Raw genomic sequence first — 6,000 nt, forward strand, 5'->3', positions numbered from 1 at the left:
AATTTACATTTAAAAACAACCTAACAGTTAAATCTTACAAAAGTAGAAAAATAGGGTCTTCCACTTTTCTGAGTTTGGGTTTTAAAAAAGACGCAAGTTGAGAGGTAGACCTGTAAAAACTAAATTTCTCATAATTTTATTCTTACATTTTAAATTAGTGAGATTTAAGATTTTTTATTACCATTTTATCTGTAAGTAAGAAAGAGTTTGTAGGCTGGTCATTTCGATGTGTAAAATGTAATTCATATATGGGTCACACTGAGAAGAAATTCAATAACGTTCGAAAACAAATAAGAGGAATAAGTTCTTCGGATGAGTGGACTTCTTAGGGGAAATTCCTCCAAACTAGGAGGAATTGGTTCCCCGCATTAGATTTCTGAATTCAGTTAAAAAGCTTTTAATCGCTGTATTATTTAATATGAAAGAATCTTCCTTTACTCTGCCCTTTTTTTTTCAATAATTAGTAAAACTACAAAATCCAATATTAGTCTAAATTTGCATAATAATTCAAATAATTTTCTCATAGCATTTAAAATTACTGTAGAACCTATTATTTAAAATTACCTATTGTTTCGGCAACAATTTTTCTCTCGCATGCAGAATTATTCTCCGTTTAAGGTTCCGAATGGCGTTTTGTAAAATTAACATTATCTGGTAGCATAGTAATGCAGTAACGATTTGTAAGTGGCTTGTATTTTTTATAGACTAGAATAGTTTTCGTTTGCTCGCATTCACAATATTTTTTCTCTTTCCTATTTAAAACGAATCGATCGAGATTTTACTGCTAACAGCAATTGCTTCATTCTAAAGTAATTACTTCATGTTAAGACTTACTTCATGTTTGAAATTGAATCAAGCAGTGGCTGATATAAATAATATTGCTTATATTAAAAGTAAATGTCTGTCAAAGAAAGAAAGTATTGGGAATCTTCTCATTGTTCTGTATTCACCCCATCTTTATCGAATATCCTATATTTACATGCACCGAAAATGAGCGGCATAGAATCTAAGATGCTGCATAAGAAAAATCTTGAAATGAATATATTTTAAAAGAAAGAAAAGGTTATTAATGGTGATTAACAATGATGGAAAACAAATTATCTTGTGTTAGTTAGCATCAAATATATGACAGATTATTATTATTTTTAGAAATTTATTTCTGCTAGTTATAAAATAATCGCATAGTTTTGTAATCCAAACGTGGATTTTGCATTAGCTCTTTTATTACCTATCACTCACATTAGATTAACGTGGCATTTTTAGGAACTTCAAGATATAATATTTATGGGCATTGCTAGTATTTGGCACATTACCTATTAATAGAAATGTGTTACTCAAGAACTTTCGAAACTCATACTAATAATACCCTTATCAATTAAAATGTAGTATCAGTTCCCTTTGATAGCGAAAGCTTGTTGAAGTTTAACCCTGAAACCTAAGCTAAAATTTACAGGGTTTTTTTTTACTTCTAGAAGATTACCTCGAACTTCGATGTTATGCATTCATATTAATTTTTTTATTTCGTACTTTTGCTTGACGAAAATAGTTCGAGAACAGCTCAAAGACTGACATGTTAGATTTTAAAACTCGAAACCTATTAAACAATCTAAAATAAGCTGAGTTAGCTTAGTATGTATCTGAGATTTTTCCCTACCAAAAATTTCTTTTTGTCTGAAATGAAATTGATTAAATTATCCACGCCATGTGCCATGGTAATGTGTGAGAGGAATAATCGTAACCACAGCTTAATGGTTACCATCATTCCTCCCACCTTCGATTGAAATGGGATGGTTACAACACAGAGTCGGCTATTTGAAGATCCTGTGTTGGATCGTGGACGGGACTGCAGAAACTTTGTTTCTTTTTCAGGAGACTGTTTGCTTTCACAGACCTTTTACTTCCAAACCCCTAATTTTCTGTATATGCAGAACAACATTACAAACGTCCTTCATTTCTATCCAAAAGTCAAAATGGAGCTATTTAGCAACAGCCCATCACTGACACAATTCTTACCAGATCATGACTCTTTCTTGGCTGTTTCAAACTGTTCGGGGAAAAAACATCAGATCAGTGCCAATGTGGAGAAGAAAGCATTATATCAATGGTAGGGAATAGCATATTGAAACATCGAGTGCTTCGAACTGGGTAGCATGAGTAGAAATCACAAAGACAAATACACTATTAAATTACGGTGATATGATAAGCGATTCCACCACTTGAATTGTGCCCCTTACTTTCATCTCAAGAGATAGATTAATGTGTCAAAAAATGTGCATAACTATAAATCATCTCATACATTTCGCTCTTGAAAATGAATAAAATAAAGAATGAATAAATAAAGAATAAATAATAAATAAATGAATTAATAAAGAATGAATAAATAATAAATAAAGAATGAATATGTTCTTAAACTAAATATATATATATATACAGTATGTGGTGCATATATATATATATATATATATAATTGAAAAAGAAAATGTAAAGCTAACTGGTAATTAGACGTAAGACCTATCTGGTCTCAAAAACTTTTGCGCATAATGCTGCAAAAAGATTTGAAAGAATAGTAGTAGGTAGGAACATTTTAATTTTTATGTATAGGCATATTATATATTGGCAATTTTTAATTTTAATTTTTATGTATTGGCATTTTATATATTGACATTTATAATCCATGTTTTTTGTAACTTCCTTATATATATATATTTTTTTCCGTCGACCTATTTTTCATGTGAGTTAACTTTTCACATTTCACAACGGTCAGATTCATTAATTTTTTTCGTGCATTAGCAAGTCTTCCAGCACTAAAATTTGGCAGTTTTATCGCGCTTATGCAGTTTTTCCAGTTTTTCCAGACAAATTTCTTATTGTTTATGTAGTACTATGTTACAACATTTCGTGGAGCTACAGCTCCTGGTAACGTTTTAGCAAGGTTGCTGCAATGTTCCTACCTACTATATATATATATATATGCACCACATACTGTTATTAAAAATTGTGAAAGCACTTTCTTAGTACTTACCTAGACTACATCATAAGTAGTTATTCATATCTAAATAATCTAACTTTGTAAATATAATATTTATATGTGTGTATATGCGTACCGTATGTACTTCTAATGTTCACCTAATGTTATTGTAGTGTTCTAATGTAATTTTTTACCAGATACAGAACACATCCTCCGGGTTCGCAACCATCCTTGTACGTTAACACCAAGGCAAAGACCTACTCCGTCAGCGTTCTGTTCTATAGAAGCCGAGGAAAATAGTTACTGCCAGCTCGTTACCAAACTTGGATTGGTCGGCTGGGGCTACGTCTTGAACTGGCCTTTCCCGTATTGTTTTTAGATGGATTAGAATGTCAAAATAAAGTTTTGACGGTCACTACTAGCGCCTAGTACTATATTAAAATAAAATGTTGCGTCATGTTATGAAAACTATTTTCATAAACAAATACAAATAATGTATACGTGCGGTGAGAAGTTCTTTGACAAGGTTCAGTTCTGTGATCAAAGAAATGGTATAATAAAGATATCATATAAAGTATAACAAAGAAATGGTAAAATAAGAGCAACTTCTTCTCATATCTTAGATATGACTTCATTTTAGAGGATAGCCTTCTCAAGATCTACACTTTCGTGATTTTGGCTATGCTGTTTTTTGTTAAAAGCTTACGCTGTTATCACAGCTTCACTGCATTAATTGTAATTTTTATACATCTGTAATTTACATTCTGCCAGTTAGTTTGCTTATCTTTCTACGTTTTCATTTTGTTTGCCTGTATGTATTATACCATTTTGTGCATCATATGCCTTTACATCATGTTCCAATAACATACTGTGGTAGTTGTTCCTCCCAGAAATCTTTTTTTACTTAACTTAAGATAGCCCAAGCTCGGCTTACAGACTGATTTCTATCACTGAGTTGATGAAACAGTGGTAGCAGTGTGGAAAATTTTCACAAATTTTTCCTATAGATGCATATCAATACTCCGTAAATTCGAAGTAAGTGTCAAGTTTTTATGATGTCCAGTTACTAATATTGTTTTATTTGAGTGAGTTATTCATGGGTAATTATATTAATTTCACAGACATACAGTTTCTTTTAAAATGAAGTTTGAGTTTGAACCAATGTCATGTGGATTGGTTCAAACTCAAACTTAATTTATTTTCAAACTTAATTAATTTTTTAATTTTATTTAAATTTAAATTTTTAAATTAATTTTTTTTTAATTTTTAAATTTTAAACTAAAACTTCATTTTAAAATTTAGTGGAAGCAGTAATATTTTTCCAATGACTGTTGAGATGCTTGACCTCATTGACAAGTTCATTTTAATATTCAAATTTAATAAGCAATATACTTTAATGCAATGTCGAAGTTATTAATATTAACTTTATGCTTAAAAATCATTTCCACCAGTTTAAATATTTTTGTAATTTAAATAATACTTATGAAGATACATACTTTGATAAGAAATATTCTATGTTACTTTCAGCCTTCACTCAGATGAATCATATAAACATAAATATTAAAGAAATGAAAATCATGGACATGAATTAAACTTCACAAACACAAATAAAATACAGTGATGGATGTGGGCGAATTTTAAGTGGATGTAAATGTAGAAATGATATTTTTTTCATTCATTAAAGCTTTATTTGGCATTTTATAGTTACTAGTAGTCTACGTAATTGTCTCTGCCATTTCTGTGAAAAATAATTATCATTTTCTTCACATAGGTTTCTGTATTTTGAAAACCCATTTCATGTAGATTTTTAAAACATCTATTGCGCGTATGAAACTGCACAACAAAACTTTATGTATGTGCTTACATTTAAAAATCTCACTCATAAAGAAATTATTTATAAACGTAAAATGACCTTAAAACATTAGGAATACAATTACAAATATTTATGGAGAAACACTAAGCATGGCAAGAAATAAATTCTTTGAAGAAAACATTCTAAATTCAAGCAAATATCGGAATTTACTTACCAATACTTTGTGGCGCCCGTCTTTCTAGAAACTTCATACATTCGCACATTAATATAAATTTATTATCTTTCACATTAATAATTAGAATTCACTCTGATAAACCTATCGTATTAATACAAAACAGGTGTTTTAATTGCATAATGTAATAAAACAAGGAATTATTATATTTTCTTCGCATTTTCTGTAATTATCCTTGGGAATTTACCTCATCCCTTAGCAATTCTTTCTACATAATGAAGCATCATCAATAAAAAAGTTATTGAGAAACTCCTGCCCACGCGTCAAATTACCAAGAAGCAAATCGGATTCAATCACTCAAGATCTAAATTACAGACAGGAAAAAAAAAGAAAGCAGTGGAGAAATCTCGAAATTTAATCCTGCTCAGATTTATTAAGCGGAAAGCGATTAAGAATATAAACCAACAAAATAGCGAACAGAGAAGAGCGTTGTGACACTTACAAGGAGCACTCAGAGGCCTTCGAAATTCGATCCACTCCCATGTACAGATTGCGACATCTTCGGAACAAAGCTGTTCAGAACTGGAGGCGGAAAAACGAAAGAGCACTTAAGTTTCATTTAGAGAGCATTTGAGTTTGAGTCGCGGACAACTTGTGAGAGCGCAAGAAACTGAAGAGTTGGAAATTTGAAATGAAATGCGCTGGTCGGGAGGCGCAGCGCATGCGCAGCTCCAGCCGCAATTCTTTACTGTTGTTATTTTTATTATTGTTACATCGATGATGGATGGATGATGTCCGTCTTTCTTGCTCCTACCAAAAAACTATACAAGTATTGCTTACCCTCTTAAACAAATGCGAGATATGCTGGTACCAGGGTCTAATATTTCAGTTTTTGATTACAAATACTTTGTACCAAACACCATCCATAAATGGATATTTAAGATCCTCAATCTTAACTTGCTGGACAAAAAATTCTAATACCATTCTGCTTTCGAGGCGTTATTAAACAGCTTTGGACAATATACGCAATTAATTACTATTTCACTA

At 31.0% G+C, this 6,000-nt stretch overlaps 1 protein-coding gene across 2 annotated transcripts in view; it reads right to left on the bottom strand.

The window, feature by feature from the left end:
- The window catches only part of LOC118184497 (uncharacterized), a 64,334-nt gene extending 58,711 nt beyond the window's left edge, over positions 1-5,623 (bottom strand). Inside the window, exon 1 of one of the 2 annotated variants that reach the window (XM_035354172.2) lies at positions 5,456-5,623. The gene's annotated coding sequence lies outside the window, so the exon portion shown is untranslated. Of the gene's footprint in view, positions 1-4,995; positions 5,393-5,455 lie in introns of those variants that run through there. The other variant, XM_035354173.2, reaches the window with a different exon arrangement.
- Between the last annotated feature and the right edge of the window lie 377 nt (positions 5,624-6,000).

Source organism: Stegodyphus dumicola, chromosome X2 (assembly GCF_044657685.1).
Source record: "Stegodyphus dumicola isolate Sdum_Otavi_A_Nest chromosome X2, ASM4465768v1".
Lineage (NCBI taxonomy): Eukaryota > Metazoa > Arthropoda > Arachnida > Araneae > Eresidae > Stegodyphus > Stegodyphus dumicola.